Below are 23,885 nucleotides of genomic sequence, written 5' to 3' on the forward strand. Positions count from 1 at the left end.
AGGGGCCAGGTGTGTTCAGGGGCCAACCGTCATCACACGTGAAATTTCAATTCAATCAGGTAATGCATGAAGGAGTTATGACATGTTGGTGGGTCATACAGTAGGGGGCGCACAGAGCACAACTAGAGGGGTCAGGTGTGTACAGGGCAGACAATAATCACACAGTTCAAGTTTCAAGCAAATGAGTCAATGCACAAAGGAGATATGACAAGTTGATGGTTCATCCAGTAGGGGGCACTCAGTGCACAAACATAGGTGTCAGGTGTGTTAAGGGGTTGACCCTCATTACACATGTGAAGTTTCAAGTCAATCAGGTAATGCATGAAGCAGTTATGACAAGTTGATGGTTCATCCACTAGGGGGCGCTTAGTGCAAAAAAACAGAGGAGCCAGGTGTATTCAAAGCCGTCAAAGGGAAGAACGTAATTTCATGGCGAAGGGGCGATGTTCGGCACGCCGCCACACAGATGCCGTTAGTCGTAACTTCACGGTGATCATCACCTACGTTCACCAACTTGTTCTTCATGTTTTAGAAGTGGAAGGAACTTGATGGTGTTAACTATGTGACATCAGTACCTGTTTAAGTATAATGTTCCATGGCGAAGGGTCAAAATGGCGGCGCCATAGAGGCCACACCCTTTGACATAGAGAAAAGCTTTCTGTTACGTAGTGAATGCTTCTACAATCATGACGGAGGCGCGGATGTCTTTTGTGAGCCTTAACTGTTCAGAATGTATTTACACAAAAAAAGAAAAGGGAGCAACTCCAACTTGCCGCTTCACATCATAGTCAAGATGGCCACTTAAACTCGGAACAGTTCCTATTAATCGCCTTCAGTATAATACTTCCGGGTTTTCAAAATAAATGAATACAGGATCCTTTCAATACATATTTTGGCACATTTAAATCAATGCACACGCATGTTAATTAAACTGTTAAAATAAATCATGTTACATTAATTTCATATCAAATAACAATGAATAATTCACAACAGCCTCCCGCCCGATGAACATCTGTTCATCTGTTTTAGATTGACCTTCTTTAACAAACCTCTAAGGGATACAATAACTGAACAGGCCGTCTTATTAAACTACCTGTAGAAGTACGAACATGACATGAACGTATGAGGCCATCCCTGCCTGGAAAGATCTCGACAACTCTACCCAGGTGTGTTGTCCTCCTCAATGAGAACAACATCATCAGCTTTAAGTGTTGTCGGCGTAGGTGTGTCAACCTTGTGGGCTGATTTCAAGTCCATTAAATAGTCTCTGCACCAGCTGTTCCAAAAGCTGGTCAAAAGTCTCTGCTGGTATTTCCACCTTCTGCATAACTGTTCACGGTTAGCTGTAAGTACCTGATTTTTCTGTGTAGGCTCTCAGTTGTCCAGGTGGTTTTCATAGTAGAGAAGCTTGAATCTTCGACTGGACTGGGTTGCTTGACGTGAGGACGTTTCACTTCAAATCGCAGAAACTTCCTCAGCTAAAATTCTTGCTCTGGTGGTCTGACTTCTGTCTTGACTCTGGTAGAGAAGAATAATCAAGAAGTCACAAAAGCTGGAGTTTTAAACCTAACCAGACCCCTCCTACCGAGAGGCAGACTGCTATAGGCTAGTGACTAAACAATAGCTCTAATTAGCACCTATTGTGCTCTAGTTGGCACCCTCCTAATGACAGGGCAGCTGTCCCTCCTAATGATGAGATGGACCCTCTCCTAATGGCTCCCTTGACGACTCTGCTGATGACGTGAATGAAGCAACCTTTACAGAAAAGGCTATACCAGCACCACAGAGAGGGCGCCAGTGGACCTCAGTCTGCAGTTCATCTCCACCTTAAAGACACTAACCACACGTTTGAGGACAAGGAAGTTAAAATATTAGCCAGAGAGAAGAAATGGTTTGAGAGAGGGGTCAAGGAGGCATTCTTTGTGAAATGTTTGAAACCCAGCCTTAACCGGGGAGGGGGTCTGAGACACGCTTTATCCCCTGTTTACAATGGGGTACTCAGGTCAAAGCAGTTTCAGTCTTTTGTTCATGGTAATGAGTCATTCACGTCATATAGCAGTCTGCCTCTCAGTAGGAGGGGTCTGGTTAGGTTTAAAACTCCAGCTTTTGTGACTTCTTGATTATTCTTCTCTACAAGAGTCAAGACCGAAGTCAGACCACCAGAGCAAGAATTTTAGCTGAGGAAGCTTCTGCGATTTGAAGCGAAATGTCCTCGCGTCAAAGAACCCAGTCCAGCCGAAGATTCAAGCTTCTCTACTATGTAAGTACCTGAGTTTGAATAGAAACAGTTTTTGGTGGCAAGGAAGTTAGGCGTTTACCAACCAGGAAGTGGGAAGGAGTAAGTGGCTGGGGTTCTAAGGCATCACTATGTACATAAGACAGAGGCCTAGGATTCAATACTGCCTCAACCTCAGTAAGTACAGTCATAAGTTCCTCAAAGTTTAAAGAGGCTTTCCCCAGTACCTTCTTTAGGGATGTTTTTACAGATCTCACAAGTCTTTCCCAGAAGCCCCCCCACCAAGCTGCACGCTCCGCTATGAACTTCCAGGTAATTCCCTTGTCTGAAAAATACTCTGTGAGCTGTGACCCTGTTAAGGATTTTATATATATATATATGTTATCACTGTTAAACATTTGTACCTTCGTCTTCTTTCTTATGAAAACGGTGTTGTGCTGTTTGCACTTCACCCTGAGAATGTATGTGTTATTCAACCTTGTTTTAGCTTTGTCTTCTTTCTCATGAGAACGGTGTTGTGCTGTTTTGCACCTGTCTTAACCAAGCCTGAGAATTCAATTTTGTTTTAGCACTCTGGGGTCAATCTGAGCTGGGAATGAAGGGCTGGATGTACTTATTATTATAATATAACTTTGTTTTCGCAGCCTCTAACGACTGGGAGTAAGAGAACGTTTTGACTGTTGTGATGTGGTGCTTAGTGTGAAGGAGTGTGAAGGACAGGACACTTCAGGCAGATGCAGAACAGCTGATAACTGCAACAGACGAACGAGATGTGCTGACCTGTGTAAAAGAAAGTGTCCTTCCTTACAGCTGCACTTATTGACGTATGCATTTATGTTACGGGAAGAAACTTGTCTTGCGTCATCACCCCCACCCTTAGGACAAGTTTTTGTTTATGTGATGAGGGCGTCTCTTAATAAAAAGAGCGGAAAAGCAGGCCAGACTTTAGTGTAGCCTTGGTGTACAGCCTGGCCGCACTCCGCGCGTAAAATTTGACTTTCTGTCTCACTGGTGTTTCTTGACTCTGTTTGTCTTGTTAAAGGTTTTAAAAATGTTTGGAGGAGAAAATACCCAACATTGACTGGGGGCTCGTCCGGGATCTCAACAATACCGGAGGTGTCCAGCGGAGGTCGTCAAGTCCAGACGTAAATCCTTGGCCAAGGTCCGATCGATTGATCGTGTCTGCAATTGTCGACCACCGTTGGCATCGTCTGGTTGACGAGATTTTCCCGAAGAAGACAGACAGGAAGTCGAGTCAGTGAGTAGAATTTCTTTGTAAACAGTACTGAGTGAGTGGTGATCAGATCACATAAACAGTTAAATTCCGCAAGCGATGATACAGAATCGTCTGTTAATGCAAAGCAGTTAAACTCTGTAAGGAGGGTGCGGACTCCTCTGTTTATATACGCGTACCGGTAGGGGATAAAAGTGATCACATAAAACAGTTAAACTCCGTAAGCGATGATACAGAATCGTCTGTTAATGAAACACAGTTAAACTCTGTAAGGAGGACGGACTCCTCTACGGTTGCGAGGGACGCACGTAGTTAAATTCCGGAAGGAGGATACGGACTCCTCTGTTTTAATACGTAAAGGAAATCCCGGGTAGAAATACGTGCACTGTAAAAAAGCAGTTAAATCTGGCAGGGACGGCGGAGTCCCCTAATGCAGGACATTAGTTAAATTTCACGGGAGGGCGAGCTCCCCTGACATAAGAATACGCGTACGATTATTAAAAGTGTTTCTATGTGTAAATAGTGTTTTGTGTAAGTGTAAATAACTGTGTGAAAGTGTAATACTTTGGACAACGTTAGTGACAACCGTGCGTGTGGAAGCAGAGGCAAGTGATTCCGCTTCCTACGGGGAGGTGAAAGGAATCAACCACACGACGGCAAATTAATTGTCACGTCCAAAGAAAGTGTGAAAACTTCAGATTTAGAACACCCCAGGTGTGCCCCCGTCTGAAGTCCAAATTATAACAAGGGATAATAAAAATGGGGGGTAAGACGTCTATAAATAAGGAAAATTTATCAACTGACAACTGGAAATTTATGGAAGCAAAAAAAAAAATCCAAGACCAACAAAAAAATTGGAGACCTGGATAAATAAACATGACTTTGACGGACGACTGAACCTGATCAGCATACAGAAGCTAAAGAAGGAGTTAGAACAGCAACATAAAGGTGATGAGAAAAAGATGCAGAAAGTAGGGGCAGATTTAGTGGCATTTTGGGAGGAAGAAGCAGAGAACAGACAGAAAGGAGCAGAGAAGCGACGATTAGAGAAAGCAAGGAAAAAGAAAGCTGTAGGTAAGGCAGAAGAAGATGTGATAATTCAGCACAGAGAACCGGAACAGCCTCAACAACCACCGCCGGCTGGATCGTCGGTGACAACAACACCCTTATCTCCTCTACCAGAGGATGACGATGTACCGCCACCACAGTATGATTTGGCAGTAAAACCTAAGGTAAAAAGTGAAAAACCAGAAAAACCAGAAAAACCACAAACACGCAGTCAAGCGAAAGTGCCCACAGCCCCTCCCATGGTGGAACACAGTGACCAGGGAGGTGCCTATCCTATGATAGAAGTACCAAATCCTCGTGCAGGAACAGCAGGACAGCGATCAACCATGCTCGTATATCGAACATGGAATGCTGATAATATCAAAGCAGCAGTCGACATGATACCATCGCCACATGTCGATATCGAGGGATTTATGCAGGATATAGAAAACATTAGAAGTTCTTACCACCTTAGTGGACCTGAAGTCCAACAGGTGTGGATGAAAGCATGTGGCCCTAAAATGGAGTCAGATACGCGGAGACTGGAATCCTGCAGACCAGGATGGCGTACCGTTGCCACATGATGATCCAGTCTTGAAAACAAGAGTGGAAGCTATGATTACACGTGCAAAAGGTGTGTTAGGACCAAAGATAAATTATACTGAAATTACCAGGACAACTCAGAAAGAAGGAGAGCCATGGATAGAGTTTAGATGCAGATTTGAGAGTGTATTTAGAGTCCATAGTGGCATATTGCCAGGAACACCAGTGTATGAAAACAAATTGAAAAATGTTTCACCTGTGAAGCTGACAATGACCGATTTGATTCATGATGGCAACTCAACAGCTGTCATAACAGTAACAGGTGCCACTGAAGATGTTTTAAAATTGAGATTCACAGGTATGCCATTACATATGTCACTTTGTAAACCATATTTGACAGAATGGCAAGAATTGGGACTGACAGTCATAACAGCTTTGTCAACCTCTGATTGGAGTAGAGTTGGACCACGAACGGAGTTCAGTCCATCAACTAAATTGTATAAAGTGCCAGTTAATGTCTCATTGGTGCTGACAGCTGGAACACACATTAATGTGTCCACTTCACAATCCTGAGTGTTTCAGTTGAGTCCTGAAGAGGATGATCTTCTCTCTTCTGTACCATCAGGATTGTGGACAACAGGTCCTTCAGACGTAGGACTGATAAAAAATGCACAACCTGTAGTTATAAGACCAAAAACAGAATACAGACCATGTGTAAGACAGTATCCATTGAAACCTGATGCAATTGAAGGAATCAGGCCAGTAGTAGAGAATTTATTAACAGCAGGAGTAATAGTGCCATGTCCAAAACTGTGGGAGGAGCGTGGAATGGTGACATCATCTGGAAAGCCAGTGACTCATGCCACTCTCCTAACTGCCCTACTGCAAGCTGTGAAGTTGCCTCAACAAATTGCTATATGCAAATGTGCGGCTCACACCAAAGGCTCTGACAGTGTTTCAAAAGGAAATGACGTTGCTGACAAAACCGCAAAGGCGGCAACAGCTCTTTCTATTTTTCTCCTATATGACACCCCTCCGGATATGACCACAAAAGAAACCCATATTGCCAAAAAATATGTTTAAATGGGCAGCTATTATGAGCCATGGCGTGACGCATGTCTCATCAGGGGGTATGATATCGCAATTGCAATCTATTTTTTGTCTTTATGGGTTCGATGCATATGCAAAACAGCATTGTAGAGCATGCATGATATGTGCAAAACACAACTCACAAGGCAATTTGAGACCCCAAAGAGGCAAATTTCCAACACCACAATATCCCTTTCAAGTGATTCATATGGATTATATACAGCTGAGTAAACATGAAGGGAAGGAATTTTGTTTAGTCATAATTGATGCCTTCTCAAAATGGGTAGAATTGTTCCCTACAAAACATGCAGATTCACTTACAGTGGCTAAGGCATTGTGCAAAGACATCATTCCATGATTTGGAATACCAGAAACAGTCTATTCAGATAATGGAGCGCATTTTGTTAATACAATAGTGCAATACGTAGGAGAAGCGCTACAGGTCAATCTCAAAAATCATTGTGCTTATCAACCACACAGTGCCGGATTAGTGGAAAGGACAAAGGGCACATAAAAGGGCGCAATAAAAATAAGATTAAGGAAATGTATAGAAGAGACAAAACAAACCTGGATTGAATGTTGGACCTAGTAAAATTGTATATGAGAATAACACCAACACCATCAGGGTTAACACCATTTGAGATACTTTATGGACGACCATATCGTCTACCAATTTTGACATGGATACTAAAACAGCAGATGAGGAACAAACATTAGCAAATTTTATGAAAAAGACATTAACACAGAAAGAGATAACTTAAACACATTTACTGCCGAATAATTTTGATCTTCCACAGGACGGCCTTCCAGTAGTCTAGCCAGGAGACTGGGTGTTCATCAGAGTCCAGTCCTCGTTGGGAAGGTCTATACCAAGTGCTGTTAACAACACCAACTGCAGTAAAGATAGCGGAGAGATCAACGTGGATACATCACTGTAAGATACAGCGTGTGTTGGCTGCCTCCACAGTGGAAGGGGAAGTCTGGCTACAAAGGGAGTCTATTTAATTAGCAATAGATTGTCTTAATGCCAGTGAAGATCCTTGCACTATTAGGTGAGGTGGTTAACAACACTGTATCCTAGCAATCATGACTGAACTACAGCAGACCCCGGAGCGGCGTGCTCAGCGCCGCCGCTGCCGGACTGTTGGTAGGGCAGCCGGTTGCGTTGTGATCTTAGTGTGTTTCGTGCTCCTCGGATTCCTGGCCTGGTGGAATGGAATTACGTTACTAATTGTTATGTTTGTTCACAGATACCTATATCCTCAACACACCCAGCTCTGACGGCTAAACCGTACCCTGCTAGGGTGACAGAATGTCTTATCATACGGATGCATAATCAAACTGTATTTCGGGGGCAGCAGTTCTCAGCAAATCTGATAAGATGTAACACCACTTGCCTCAGTGCAACCACTTATATGATAGGGATTTCAACAGAGGACGTACAAGCGTGCCCAAGTGCTGCTCCATTGACTAGACTGAAGGGAAATGCAAAAATATCATCACGTTAAATTGTCATCACAACGGCCATTCCCAATTTGCTTTTACGGGACAGGGAATAAAAATGTAGGTAAAATTAAGAAACGTCTGTGTACCCAAACGTATGTTTTATCAAATAATTTAAGCCTAACCAAAACATAATATGTGGATGGTACTTATCTTCATCACATTGGACGGGGATGTAATTATACAGGCTCCTGTCCATGGGGAACGGATGAATCATGTGCTTATGTTAGTAAGTTTTTGCTACCACCTGTAAATGGTACTCCGGTGTATGATGACATCTATTGGCTTTATGGTTCCAGACTGTACATGAGTCTCCCACCAAATTGGGGTGGTGTGTGTGCACCTACCCAGGTGACTGACCATACATATGTGGTAGGACCTCCACAGAGAAGAATGGCAGCACCAGACGGAGGAGATTGATATACCCAGATGTGTTACCACATGATCACATGTGGGGCTCGGATGTACCAAAGGACCAAAAAATTGTGGTCTGTAGGAGATAAAATAGCACATTCATTGTTCCCCTGGATAGGAGTGGGAAAAAATTCATTAATGATTGAAACTCTGAATTATCGATTGGGTCTGTTCATGAATGTAACTAAAAAATAGTAGCAGCTCAAAACACTGAAATAGATGCTTTACGTACCATGGTGATGCAAAATCGCATGGTTTTAGACTTGCTTACTGGTTCACAGGGAGGAGTTTGTGTTCTGCTGAACACAACATGCTGTACTTTCATCCCAGACTCCATTCATTCAGTGGATATGCAGGACACATTGGAAGAGCTGAATAAACTTCGTGATGCAATGCATAAAGACACCCTAGCCGTGAACCGGTGGAATCCCTGGTCCTGGTTGACTTCAGGACCATGTTGGCAGTTACTATTGAAAATGGTGACACCAGTTATTATAGTCCTAATTCTGATTGGACTTTGCATGTGTTGTGTGATCCCTTATATCAAAACAATGGTTGGCAAAATGGTGTCAAATACATTTGTACAGTGTAATCTGGCCTTCCAACAAACTATGCCAAAATATCAAGCATTGAAACAGTCAGACCTTAGTGGAGAAAACTGTAATGACTGTACTGAGAATTATGATGATATTGAAAAGCTCACAACTCCAGTTCAAGCTTGAACTGTTGACGTGATGAGTTAACACACTCTTAGCCTATGAAGCTTTAGCTGAAAAAGTAATAAGACAAGTGGTGTAGTCGAATAATACAGAAAAAACAGTTCATTTATACCAGTCGGTAGGAGTGATGTATGGTGGTGGTGTGGTGATAACAGAATCTTTGACAGACTGCCACGAAATGTGTCAGGTTATTGTGCATTAATATCATTATTGTTACCCATGACCCCTGAAGACGTTACGACATATGCAGCCTCTCTTATTCCTGAGGATTGGCAGAAAGGCATAGCCAGACATAGAGTAAAAAGAGATTGGAAAGGAGTAGGAAATCCAACATATATTGACGCAATAGGAGTCCCCAGAGGAGTGCCTGACGAGTATAAACTGGTTGATCAAATAGCAGCTGGATTCAAATCTTCCATCTGTTGGTGGTGTTCAATTAATAAAAACGTGGACAGAATAGATTAAGTTAATAAACTAACTAACTAAGCTGGGTGATGCCTACTGTATGTTTAACAGGTGATAAACAGGTGGGAAATGTTAAGGATTTTATATATATATATATGTTATCACTGTTAAACATTTGTACCTTCGTCTTCTTTCTTATGAAAACGGTGTTGTGCTGTTTGCACTTCACCCTGAGAATGTATGTGTTATTCAACCTTGTTTTAGCTTTGTCTTCTTTCTCATGAGAACGGTGTTGTGCTGTTTTGCACCTGTCTTAACCAAGCCTGAGAATTCAATTTTGTTTTAGCACTCTGGGGTCAATCTGAGCTGGGAATGAAGGGCTGGATGTACTTATTATTATAATATAACTTTGTTTTCGCAGCCTCTAACGACTGGGAGTAAGAGAACGTTTTGACTGTTGTGATGTGGTGCTTAGTGTGAAGGAGTGTGAAGGACAGGACACTTCAGGCAGATGCAGAACAGCTGATAACTGCAACAGACGAACGAGATGTGCTGACCTGTGTAAAAGAAAGTGTCCTTCCTTACAGCTGCACTTATTGACGTATGCGTTTATGTTACGGGAAGAAACTTGTCTTGCGTCATCACCCCCACCCTTAGGACAAGTTTTTGTTTATGTGATGAGGGCGTCTCTTAATAAAAAGAGCGGAAAAGCAGGCCAGACTTTAGTGTAGCCTTGGTGTACAGCCTGGCCGCACTCCGCGCGTAAAATTTGACTTTCTGTCTCACTGGTGTTTCTTGACTCTGTTTGTCTTGTTAAAGGTTTTAAAAATGTTTGGAGGAGAAAATACCCAACAGACCCTTTAATAGTTTGCCATAACTCCTTTAAATCTGTCTGCTCTTTTGAATGTTCTAGCATTATCAGAGTAAATGGTCCTACATAGCCCTCATCTTGCAATGAATCTCTTCAAGGCTAATAGGAAGTTCTCTGCTGTCTGATCTTAAACCAGCTCTAAATGTACTGCCCTTGTTACTGCTGGTTACTGTATGCTTTCACTGACTGCCCTTTAGATTTTATATACAAGGGTCCTGCAAAATCAATGCCAGTAACTTCAAAGGGAGGTGATTCAGTTACTCTGTAACCTGCTTGGCTGCTTTAACCTTTAGTTTTTTACAAATGTAACAACCTGAAACTGCGTTTTACAAGCTGTCTCCCTCTCAAAATCCAGTATTCTTCTCTCACTTGAATCAAAGTGTCTCTTACACCAGAGTACATCACCTTTTCATGACATGACTGAACCAATAGCTCAGAGAACTTGTGATTTGTTGCTAGTATCCAAGGATGCTGTTCTCTGAAATTAAATCAGACTTCTGTAGTCTTCCACCAACATTTCACAGACCATTTTCATCTAAGAATGGTTTTAAGTCTTTGATTTTAGAATCTCTTCTCACGTTTTGCTTTGACCTTAGCTGTGATATTTCTGAGCTAAAACAACTCTCCTGTGTCAATTTTACCCAATACATTTCAGGAGCAGTGAGCTCCTCGGTGGTTAACTCTCCTTGGACCTTTTGACTAGACCTTGAGTTAGTGATAAACCGTTTTACCCATGCTGTGACTCTTAACACAGTTTTGAGTCGGCTGTACCTTTCTAAGTTCGAGATTCAGTTTGTTCAGTACCAGTTAGTTGTACAAAAGCTGGACACTTAGATTTCAGCTCAGCATTTACCTCATGAACCACATAGTCATCGTCAATGTCCAGTTTATCTTCAGCTGTGGATAGTGAACTAGGTCCATTCCACCACAGCTGGTTCTCAATAAGGTTCCGTACATGCTGACCTCGAGTGGGAAGGTCTGCACGGTTCATTTTGCCAGCACAGTGGGACCACAACTCTGGGTTTGTGAGACATTGTGTTTCAGCTACTCTGTTAGCCACAAATGGCTTCCACCGCTGGACTGAGCTGCAGATCCAGTGAAGAGTGATCATTGAGTCTGTCCACATGTTAAGCTGGTTCCTCTCCATGTTCAATGGTTTAAGAAGAATGTGTCCTAATCTTGCTCCAATAAGTGCTCCCATAAGCTCCAAGCGAGGCAATGTCATTTTCTTTAGTGGAGCAACTTGCAACTTAGAAGCCACAAAACTGGTAAGTCTGTCCTTGGTTGTTTTGTCCTTGTATATATGCCACAGCACTGTAAGCCTTTTCACTTGCATCGCAGTAGACATGCAACTTCACAGTGTGCAACTCCTGGTGAATTGCTATGTGGTACCACCTGGGAATGGCCACCAGGTGGAGCAGTGGCAGCTCCAAACACCACTGATCCCATTTCTCAGTCAAATCGTCAGGTAATAGTTCGTCCCAACTGAGACCTCTCTCCCACATTTCTTGGAAAAGGCACTTTACTCGAACAGTGAAGGGAGTGAGAAAGCCAATAGGGTCGAATATTTGAGCTGATGTCTGTAACACACTTCTTTTTGGATTTTTCTTGTCCTTTTAAATGTCCATTAAGCCCTTTTCATCCCTCTCTGGTCGCCAAATGAGTCCTAGCACCTTGAGAACATTCCCACAGGACTCATTATCTCCAGTGAAATCGCCAGTGTCTTTCCACAAAGCTCTCAGGTATGGTGAGTTAGTGGTCCATTTACAGAGGTTCATGCCTGCCTGAGAGAGAATGTCCTTTGCTGCAGATGTCACCTGTAGAGCTTCCAGCACAGAAGGTGAGCTGGAAATAAAATCATCTACATACAGAGAGTCTCTGAGAGTCTGTACTGCCTTCGGCTGCTCTGTTTCAAATTGCTTGAGATGTTTTCTAACAGTAGCAGCAAGCAAGAATGGGCTGGGAGAGACTCCAAAAACAACTCTGTTCATTCTGAGGACACGTACCTTGTTTTTGCAGTCCTTAACTGGAGGTCCATGCATCCACAGAAACCTAACAGCATCTTTGTCCCTCTCTGCCAGGGAAATCTGAAGAAAAGCCTTCGTTATATCAGCAGTAAAGGCTATCTCGTGCAGTCTGAATTTAATAAGAACATCTAGCAGGTTTGGGTTCAGGTTAGGCCCAGTATGTAAACAGTCATTGAGGGATGGGCTGTTTTCATCATCTGAGGATGCATCAAATACCAGTTTTGTTGTGGCCTTGTCCTCTCTCACTACGGCATGATGTGGCATGTAGTATTTCCCAGTCTCGAGTCCCTGCCACTGTTTGGCCCTCCTGACAAATCCCTTGCTGCAGGTAGTCCTGTATTACATTGTTGTACCTGTCTAACAAGGTTGCATCAGCTTTAAGTTCTCTTTTAAGGCTCTCAAATCGTTTCCTAGCTACCCTAAAGTTGTCTGGAAGCTGGTCTTTGTCAACTCACCATGGTAACTCGACTTGGTAACGTCCATTTTCAAAGGTTGTAGTTTGTTCAAAGTGTTGTAAAACGTCCGAGTCCTCTGAGCTCTCTGCTGGTTGGTTTACAATGCCTAAGGACTCTACCTCCCAAAATGCATGTAACTGCTTAGAGATTTGGGTGTCTTCAGTCAAACTAATGTGCATGCATGTGGTGTCTGTTATACTAGAAGTACTCACTGGTCCCTGTAAAGCCCATCCAAAAATGCTTTCAACTGCCACTAAGGAATTTGTGACTTTTTGGACCTTTCCAGTAACTGCTTGCCAATAATAGTCAGCTCCTATTAACACCTGCAACTCTTGGTCATTAGCACCCTCTAGTGGAACGTCTGCAAGTTGTAACCCTCTTTTGTTTATCTCTGCTTGAATAGGGTCACTTGGTACCCTTATCACTGCAGTACACACCTGAGGAGTCTCTACAGCTTCAATCTCAAGTCTGTGTTCAGTGTTCCACATATTTTCAAGCTTAACTCTCACAACATTGCGTTTTTCTGTTACAGGAGTGGTAGAACCAAAAACATGGAGATTTAGTGTCTCTTGCCTTACAACAGGCAGTCCTAAAGCTCTGACCACACTTCGATGAATGAAACTACGCTGGCTCCCTCCATCGAGCAGGCAGCGAGTTATCTTTCTCTCTTTTGGCCCTACAGTCCATGTCTTGACTGTTTGCAACAGTACCGTTTTCTGAGTATTTGTCTTTACCTCTACAGGGCTTGTCATTGAAGACAATACAGCATCTGTCTTTTCACTATTATTGGCAGTGTTAATTTCTGACTTAGCTTCAATCTGCTCACAAACCGACAGGTGGTGTCTACCGTTGCATAAGTTGCACAAAACCTTCACTCTGCAATATTCTGCGATATGCTTTGGGCCTAAGCAGACATAACACCGTCCAAGTTTTCTCAGCTTATCCTTGTGTGCACTTACTGCATGTTCAGGACAATTCTCTGGTTTATGGTCACTACTGTCACAATACACGCAGGTCTGAGGCACGGCACTAGCAGTGTGCAATGCAGTCGCTGAAGGGACGCTCCACTTTCGGGGTTTATCGCAGGCGTAGGATGACTTAACCACAGGCTTGTGTTATGGGTTAAGGTCCTTCGATGTGTGGCCTGGTCTGGTAAGTTGAAGCGGTCGTTCTCTGCTTTGCACCTCATTTTGCAGAAAGTGAATCAACTCTGGCACCTTCCATTCGTTGGTTGAGTTTGGTTGTCGAGTGTAGGCAAGCGTGATGTCCTCTGGGATGAGCTGTAGAAGCACTGGACATAGCAGGCAGCCGTAAGTATCACTTTGCACTCCAAGGGACTCCAAGCTGCGTATCTGGATCTCACATTCATCATATAAGTGTCTCAAGGCTGCAACATCAGAAGATCTTTTGACAGGTGTTAAGTTCAGTAGTTTGGACATATGGACACTTATCACAATGTCCTTTCTCCCAAAACGGCTCTGGAGTAACTCTATTGCATCATCGTAGTTGGCATCTGTCATTGTAAGCCCCGCAATAGTTCTAGCCGCTGCTCCAGTCAGATAGGATCTGAGGTAAGTAAACTTGTCCGTCTTGCATAGTGCATTATTTGTGTGGATAGCTGTTTCATACTGTGACCAGAATTCCTGCCACTGGCTTATTTCACCATCATACTTTGTTATCATTAGCTTGGGAAGCTTAACAGTTTGTCTGGACTGTGATGTAAATGAACCGCTGCTTACGTCACTCACGCGCACTCTCGGGGTGTCTCTGGCTGCCGTTTGTGACTCGATAACAGTTGTGGCGTGAACTTTCCAAGTAAGAAGGCGGTCCATGTAATCCTGAGTGTGGCTTAGTTCCGTGTCCAGATCATATGTGGGCGTCTCCTCTTCTATGCCCTTATCCAAGTCCAATAAACTTTCTTCCTTCACTGACAAAAGTGCCAGGAACTCACGCATTTTGTCGATATTTGGTCTCTCCTTACCCACCTCCTCCTCTAGGCGGGTTAACAGCCTGGTAGTAGCAGCGTGAACGCTTGCCCGTTTTTCTTCATCTGCTCCAGTTGCTCCATCATGGCGGCTGCTAACTAGCCGTTAGCTGTTCACTCCGTTCCCAAAAAATTCATAGTCTTCATCCCGGGTTTCGGCACCAAAATGTTACGTAGTGAAAGCTTCTACAATCATGACGGAGGCGCGGATGTCTTTTGTGTGCCTTAACTGTTCAGAATGTATTTACACAAAAAAAAGAAAAGGGAGCAACTCCAACTTGCCGTTTCACATAATAGTCAAGATGGCCACTTAAACTCGGAACAGTTCCTGTTAATCGCCTTAGTATAATACTTCTGGGTTTTAAAAATAAATGAATACAGGATACTTTCAATACATATGTTGGCACATTTAAATCAATGCACAAGCATGTTAATTAAACTGTTCAAATAAATCATGTTACAATAATTTCATATCAAATAACAATGAATAATTCACAACACTTTCGATAACTTTGATCAGTATTGTCTCTAGATGATGTGGAAGAAATTTGAAGTGCATTGGACAAAATCCCTAGGAGGATTTCGTTCAAATACAACGTGTGGAAATCACGCCAAAATGACAAGAAAATCCAAAATGGCCGATTTCCTGTTTGGAGTAGACCCATGGTGTAAGAGACTTTTTTGTACGTCTATGCAAGTCACACATGTGTACCAATTTTCATCTCCCTATTCCAAAAAAAAAAAAAAAAAAAAAAAAACCTATGGAGAGGGTTTTTTGAAAGATTCAAGGGGGCACTATTGAGGAATTTTGCCGAGCCCATGGGCGACGCCCCTATGAATTGTAAGAGGTTGTCGTGCTTGACCTGTGTATCAATTATCATGATTATATGACAAAATTAAAGCCCTCAAAAGGAAGAATGTAATTTTCATGGCGAAGGGGCGATATTCGGCACGCCGCCACACAGACGACGTTACTTATAATAAACATTTGTATTTATTTACAGTCTGTTTTTCTGGTTGAAATGAGATATAAATAATCTACCAGACTTACAAAATGTACAAATTTCCATGTTATTTGTATTTATTTGTCTAAAAATAAATGTCCGAAGTTCCTTATGTTAAACAAGAAATTATCTAATCTGAAATAACAGGTGGCTTTAATTTACAGATGAACCATTTATTGATTTATTTAGCTATTTTAATTGCAAGTGTTCTAAACAGTTTTTAAGTCATCAGAAATTTTGAGGTAACAAACGACAACAACAAAAACCATTTCCAAGGATTTTTCTTCAGAAAACTACTCTATAAATGAGCAGTCCTGTGACACTTCTCTGTTTTGTAGCGATCAGTGGTTTCTGCCACTAGTCTTACGTGTTTTGGCCCGGCGCGTCGTTCCTATTGTACAGCGCGAAGGTACGTCACAGCTCAGAGCGTTGAAAGTTGGATTGGGTTGAACTTTGACCCCGTAAGCCTGCCAACAAGCAGCAATGCGTGCTCCCGTCAGAAGCGTCGCTTTAGCTCGGCTTTTGACGCGACGCTTCTGACGCCTCTAAAATGCAATGTGTCTCATTGAAAATAATGCTTTTTAGAACAATTCCTGACACCTTTGAGGCTTCCAACGTGTTCAGTGTGAAAGGCCCATTACTCTTGAACTTATGTGGATTTTTTTTACTTCAGAGATAAAGTCATGGAAAACATTTGGACCAACATTAAAGTTATCTTGAAGACACATGACACAGGTCAGACTGAACAGATCCAAAGAAGCAGTAAAGAACAGGGGAGTGATGCCAGTTCTAACACTCTGTATTGAGTCCGTACTACCGGGTACGATCGTCCCCCTGAAAACTGCATCCAGTTCAGGAAGCACCGGATGGGATTTTTCATTCCCGTGGGAGCCGGCGCCAGAACTGCATAAAGTCAAACAGAGTGCGAAGAGAAGCGAGAACAGCAGCAGACGATTCATCTTCATCTCCATTTCGAATGGGAATAAATCTGTATCACGCCAAGAAAGGAGGCAGCAAAAACAAGCAAGAACTGAATCCAGGTCAGCTCCAAAGTAATCCAGTCCAGGAATTTTCAAGTGAGTCAGGTGACAATGATGAGTGACGTTTCACGTAAACAGGAAGAGAGGCCGGTGCAGAGCAGTGTTGTGGATTAATTGGTTTAAATCAGGATTAACCTGAACTAAAACAACATGAGAAGTTTAAGAGACCATTAAAAGATAAAAGAAAGCACTTCCCTTTACATTGAGGAGATCATGTTGTGTGGGCCGCCCGAAGAGGAGGTACTGCTGGCCAACACCAGAGGGCCCTGCCTGAAGGCGGGCTTCAGGCACCAGAGGACGCAGTCGCCGCCTGGAGCATCCAGAACTCAGATTGACAGCTGTCACTCATCCATTCATCATCCACTCATCATGACGCACCCATAAAAGCCTGGAGAAGACACCACACCCACGCCGAAAAATCGTCGACCCGTACAGGTAGACTCTCAGCCGTCTTCGCAGCTAAGCTTTTGTTGTAACGTTCATTACTTCTGAGCTGGTAGCTGATAATCAGTGACTTTTTGAGTTTGCAGTTTATTCCACTTGTGTCTGAGTCTGAGGGAGTTGGTTGGAGCCGGCGTTTCCGCTCTGCACTCCAGCACTCAACAAGTGTATACTTGGTCTGCACGGTAACTCACAGGACTTGTGAAAGCAGGACGTGGAGGCGTTCTTCTCCTCCCAAAAAGGAGTCAATTGCTGACTGTTTGCTGGGTGTGTTCACTCACACTCACTCTTAACTGTTTCTGTTTCCTGCCAGCAGTACCCGATCTGACAGCTGGAGACGGTGGCTACCTGGGGACTCAGGATTGGCGGCTCCGGGGTGTTCCAGATCCGTTGGCGGTGGAAATCGTGTGGGTTCCGACTCCTCTCTGACTCATTATATGTGCAACATTCTCTGTATAACTTGTAAACTATGTGGTCATTTCACAGTGACACACGTGACTCATCCCACATCTCTGTCTGTCTGTCTTGTCTGTCTGTGTGTGAGGGAACGAGAGACTCTTCACTCTCATACCGTATTTGAGCAAACTTTGGAAACATGAAGACTTTCAACTGTAAAATAAAGCCTATAAATTCATTTCTGGAGCTATACAAGCAGAAGCAGCTCGTTTTATGTGAAGACTTTGACGGAGTTTTTTTCTGCAGCAGCGCTGCTCGGCTCTCTGTCTGCGGGGGAGCGGCCAGTTCTACACAGCCTGGCTGGATTTTAGAAAAACTACCTGATAGCACTACCAAACTACCTGTGACGGCGCTGTCAGAACACTGTGGCGTGGCGTCGTTGTTCCATTGTCTGGGGAGAACCCTGTGTTATCATGTTGTCCGATTGTCCGCTGCGTGGTGTGGCAGGAAAAACCGAAGACTTAGACAGAATTTGAATGTTTTAAACCAAAAAAATAAAAAATAAAAATAAAAAATGCCACTTGTTCGGTTGGACAACGATTTAGAGCTATTACTTGTCCGATTTTACACTTGTCCCGGACAATCGGACAAGCGTTAATGTCGATGGTAGGACTTTGACAACATTAATAAAAAAAACTGTCGGTGCTGTTACTGTTCTTTTTCTTTTTCTCTCACTCTCTGCCCCTCACCTCACTGCTCTGGGAGACGCGCAGACAGCCTGAGCCTGACTAGATCCAACTGTCAGGCTTCATATCACTGCCTGACTTGTCATACTGAGACGTTACGACTGCTTACACAAAAATAAACAAACATTTGTTAACTTGCCCAGACACTGAGCTCTCCCCTTCCTCATTGATGACTCCAATATGCTTTCGTTTGAGATGCTGCATCATTACCGTCGTACTTCCATGCCATGCGAGGTCTGACTTGCAAATGTTGCAGTTAACAAGCGTCTTTGTGTTGTTTAACGTAAAGTGCTCCCACACTTTTGAAGTCTTAACTTTCTTTTGTCTACTTGCATCTGCCATATTCTAACTGTGTAGTTCTACGAAACAGCATCTGATCTACAAAACAACGTCTGATCTGTTGTCATCGAATATTATCGATTTTATCAATTTGTTGTTGCAGCCCTAGTTAACAGTTTAGAAATATAAACTGTGACTTCCAATAAGCCATCTCAGAGTTACGAGTGCGAATGCTTGGGAGAGCCTATAGCACTTCTGGGTCAACGGTCACAGGACCCAAGCCCCAGTTTGCTGCAGGCTTAAACAATACGGCTGGAGTTTGCACGTCTGCTTTCTTCTTCACTACTGTCACAGTTACCCATGTTTTTGCTCAATCTCGTGTAGCCGAGTGCCACTTGTCCCTCTAAAGCAGTAGTTTTCAAACTGTGAGACATGCCCCCCCCCCCAGGGGCGCCAGAGTTCTTCAGGGAGGTGCAAAAAAATAACTAAGCACTGTTAACCAACAAAAGAAGAAGGGGAAAAAGAAAACATTGTTAGCCAATATGCCAGGAGCAAAATGGATACATTTTTGTGTGTAAATCTACCAGTGAGAAGTTTGGGGCAACCAAAAAAAAAAGAAGTAGAGGAGGATCTTCATTTGCTCCTCTCCACAGTGCATCCCCACATCAGCCGCCTATGTGCATCAAAGACCCAGACTCATTGCTCACACTAAACAAGAGGTGAGACTAGATGATTAAAAAAAAACACAAAGATGTTGAAATCGTGTGTATGTGTGTTGGTGGTGGGGGGCCACAGCTCACTCTCCTACACTTTGAAAGCCCCTGCTCTAAAAAGTTGACATCGGCCGCACGGGGCTGCGTAACTAGTTAGCACGTCGGAGTCTTGTTTGTCTGGAATAAACCAGACAAATCGCTCCACCAAAAAAGATGATAATGCATCTTGCCATAGAGCAAAAACTGTGAAAACATTCCTTTCAAAAAGACACATAGGGTCAATGTCATGGCCTGCAAATAGTCCAGATCTTAATCCAATTGAAAATCTTTGGTGGAAGTTGAAGAAAATGGTCCATGACAAGGCTCCAACCTGCAAAGCTGATCTGGCAACAGCAATCAGAGAAAGCTGGAGCCAGATTGATGAAGAGTACTGTTTGTCACTCATTAAGTCCATGCCTCAGAGACTGCAAGCTGTTAGAAAAGCCAGAGGTGGTGCAACTAAATACTAGTGATGTGTTGGAGCGTTCTTTTGTTTTTCATGATTCCATAATTTATTCCTCAGAATTGAGTGATTCCATATTTTTTTTCCCTCTGCTTGGTCTAAAAAAGTAACCGTTACTGACTGACACAATTTTTTTTCTTGATTTCTTATAGTGTTTCTTAAAGCCAGAAAGTTGCCATTTGAAATGACTTTAGTTTTGTGTCATGTCTGTGATCTGCTTTTTTTCTACAAAATTAAACAACTGAATGAACATCCTCCGAGGCTGGTGATTCCATCATTTTTGCCAGGGGTTGTATATATTTTTCATGCATTTGCTTATTTTTTATGATCCTGGTTTGTATGACTTGAACTCTGAACTTGCCCAGCAGCCCCTGTGACACTTAAAACTCAAAATTGGCTTATGGTTAATGTTTTTAAACTTGGACTTGAACGTATTGATGGCTACATACCTGCCTTGCCTCAATATTCTTCCTAAATTAATTTAATTCTGTGTGCACCGTAGGGCGTAAAAAGCAAGAAAAGAAGTCAATTAAAGAATCGCAGAGCCATGAAACAATTTTTAAGACATGCGGAGGTTTCTGTTCACCTGACTTTTTTTTTTTTTTACCCACAATCCTTTGTCCATCTGATCTTGACTGCTAAAATGTGGAAGTCTGGTGTCAGGAGCTCAGCACGCCCCCTGACTTCACTACGCATGCGTCATTTCGATGCGTCAACAGCGATTCACCGATCTTGTTTCTACTTAAAACTGCACTCCAGTCAGCATCTATCTGAGCGACAGATATCTGAAGCTTCTGTACAAAAATCATTTGCACATAAAGGACGGAGGACGATCACAGCAGCAGGTCTGAGACTCTCTACAACCAAAGCAACCATCAGGTGATGACGTCAAACATCTTAAATCATCCTAAAGTCCGTTTAAGCAGAAACGGGACAGTTTTAAGGAGAAACGAGGCGATAATCTGTTAGTCGGTGGTCGCGCTGAGCCCCAACACGCTCAGGTAAAAGGTCCGTCCTCGGAGCCACTTACACACCGTAACCTGTCATTTAAATTAGGTCAAACAACAACCATTAAGAACTGCACAAATAAATAAAAACAACTACCTCCTGTTCAAGGTCAACTTCTTTTTCTTCGTCTTCTTCTGGCTGGTCTCCGCCTCCTCTACGCACGCGGAAAAGGAAACACGTAACCAGCGACTTCCTTCATTTTCATTGGCTGGAGAGCGCTGATCTGTAGATACTACTGGATCGCTCATTGCCCCCCCCCCCCCCCCCCCCCCCCACACACACACACACACACACACACACACACACACACCCCGTACAATCCGCTGAAGCAAACTAGCGGCCATCTTACCACTCCCAACTTATGCAGACTGCACAGAGACAATTAGAATGTCAATACTCAATTCTAAAAATTATCATTCTTTAATCAAAGTTTATACAAGTTTTGTGGAATCATCAGCAACAAGCGTATCTGTGTGTGTCTAAAGAAAACCCTTTGTATTAGAATTTCTGCATATTGAGTACTTCCAAATTTGTGTTGTTTGGGGAAGAAATAAATCAAATACTGTCCAGTGACTTAGTCAAAACATTGATTTGATTGATTTTTAATTTAAATGTAAAATAATCCGTTTTCATGTGAAGTTAATCATTGTGGAAGCTGTTTGTCTTGTGATTTTTATGTACCCCCATGGTGTGCCGGGGAAAATCAAGTAGTTTTAGTTTTTCCTTGATGGTGTTCCAAGGAAATGTGTTGATTTGTGAACCCTGAAGGGCATTTGAGGGAAATTTGATTTGTGTAAAACCCTGTCAGACACCTTGAACAACAGCAGATGCTGCAGGATCATTCATGGGCTGACAGAGTGACCCGTTACAGTCCTGTGGGGAAGCTGGGACTAGGCAAAGGTGGTCAGCAGGTTTTTTTAGGGGGCCTTTAGGACAGTTAAAAAGTGTGACAATTAAAGAATAGAATCTTTGTTGTCATCGTAACATGTATAATGAAATTAAAAATGCTAGACCAGTCACTGCAACATGCAACAACATTCAGATCATATAAAACTACAAGACTCTAAAACTATAAAAGCATAAAAATATATACAAATATATCAAAATAAATAGTTATAATACAAACCAGCAAACACTCAACCAAACATTTAACATTAATTGCAAAATCCCTTAGTCGTACTAGCAGCAGTACTACATTTTGGCTTTATTGAGTGTGGTTATCGGTGTGGGGCAAAAGCTGTCGCTGAATCTGTTTGTCCTTGTTTTGTTTGATCTGTTACCGTCTGCCTGACAGTAACAGATCAGACAGGGAGTGACCGGGTTGTGAGGTGTCCTTTATAATGTTCTTGTCTTTTCTGAGGCAGTGGGAACGGTGCAGTTCTTCCAGAGTGAGGAGAGGGCAGCTGGTGATCTTCTTGGCCGTGTTGATGACCCTCACGAGAGCTTTCCTCTGATCCACTGTGCAGCTGGTGTACCACACACACATACACAGTATGTCAGTGTGCTCTCTATGGAGCACTGGTAAAAGGACACCAGCAGTCTCTGTGTGATGTTGTTCTTCCTGAGCACCCTCAGGAAGTGTAGTCTCTGCTGGGCCTTTTTCAGCAGCTCTTTCTCAGGTCGATGACCCTCCTGACCTCATGCTCCTCCACTATGAGGGTAGGGCTGCTATGGACCTATCCACCTTATTTCTGAGGGCACTGCTGTAGAAGTGATTATGGGTGCAGCTTCCTGTTAGACACCAGAAGTAGCAGTGAGCCATTGTTTACTAGCAGTTTTCGTTTTGTGGACTGATTTATTTGAAGGTTTATTGTTTTGTTTTTTTTTAAACGATGATCAGCTCCTGTAGCATTTAAAAATGTCCTTGCACAACTCGGGAACATGTTGCACTGTCTGCAGTTGTACTAACAACCAGACAAACTTCCATCTGTGGCTACAACAGCGATCTTTTTAATGTGCAGCTGGACTGAGAGAGTTTCCACCGCTGACCGAGAACCCAGAAGGATGTGGCTGACAAAACTTAACTTGAAAAGACCACCTTAACGTTATACATGTGCTCTTTTCACTTTATTGACAAAAAGCCCACAGAGAAATGACTTAGTTTGTGGTTGGGAAATAACAGACCACCGGAGAAACTAAAGAGGATTAACAGCAGCATCACCAAATTAACAGGTGTGATTTCATGTGTTTGGATGACAAATCACTGCAATATTAATCATGAGCAACAGCACTGTATGACCCTTTTCTGAACAGTTAAAATGTAACATGCGTTTGGACTGCTGGTCAATCAATCAATTTTATTTATATAGCACCAAATCACAACAAACAGTTGCCCCAAGGCACTTTATATTGTAAGGCAAGGCCATACAATAATTATGTAAAACCCCAACGGTCAAAACGACCCCCTGTGAGCAAGCACTTGGCGACAGTGGGAAGGAAAAACTCCCTTTTAACAGGAAGAAACTTCCAGCAGAACCAGGCTCAGGGAGGGGCAGTCTTCTGCTGGGACTGGTTGGGGCTGAGGGAGAGAACCAGGAAAAAGACATGCTGTGGAGGGGAGCAGAGATCGATCACTAATGATTAAATGCAGAGTGGTGCATACAGAGCAAAAAGTGAAAGAAACACTCAATGCATCATGGGAACCCCCCAGCAGTCTAAGTCTATAGCAGCATAACTAAGGGATGGTTCAGGGTCACCTGATCCAGCCCTAACTATAAGCTTTAGCAAAAAGGAAAGTTTTAAGCTTAATCTTAAAAGTAGAGAGGGTGTCTGTCTCCCTGATCTGAATTGGGAGCTGGTTCCACAGGAGAGGAGCCTGAAAGCTGAAGGCTCTGCCTCCCATTCTACTCTTACAAACCCTAGGAACTACAAGTAAGCCTGCAGTCTGAGAGCAAAGCGCTCTATTGGGGTGATATGGTACTATGAGGTCCCTAAGATAAGATGGGACCTGATTATTCAAAACCTTATAAGTAAGAAGAAGAATTTTAAATTCTATTCTAGAATTAACAGGAAGCCAATGAAGAGAGGCCAATATGAGTGAGATATGCTCTCTCCTTCTAGTCCCCGTCAGTACTCTAGCTGCAGCATTTTGAATTAACTGAAGGCTTTTCAGGGAACTTTTAGGACAACCTGATAATAATGAATTACAATAGTTCAGCCTAGAGGAAATAAATGCATGAATTAGTTTTTCAGCATCACTCTGAGACAAGACCTTTCTAATTTTAGAGAT

The 23,885-nt window shown here is 42.9% G+C and overlaps 1 protein-coding gene across 1 annotated transcript in view; it reads right to left on the minus strand.

Annotated features, from left to right (window-relative positions):
- pex10 (peroxisomal biogenesis factor 10) overlaps positions 1 to 20,811 on the minus strand; it is a 122,883-nt gene extending 102,072 nt beyond the window's left edge. The window contains exon 1 of the mRNA XM_034173462.1: positions 20,753 to 20,811. The gene's annotated coding sequence lies outside the window, so the exon portion shown is untranslated. The remainder of the gene's footprint in view (positions 1 to 20,752) is intronic.
- Between the last annotated feature and the right edge of the window lie 3,074 nt (positions 20,812 to 23,885).

The sequence above is a fragment of the Thalassophryne amazonica genome, chromosome 6 (genome assembly GCF_902500255.1).
Source record: "Thalassophryne amazonica chromosome 6, fThaAma1.1, whole genome shotgun sequence".
NCBI lineage: Eukaryota > Metazoa > Chordata > Actinopteri > Batrachoidiformes > Batrachoididae > Thalassophryne > Thalassophryne amazonica.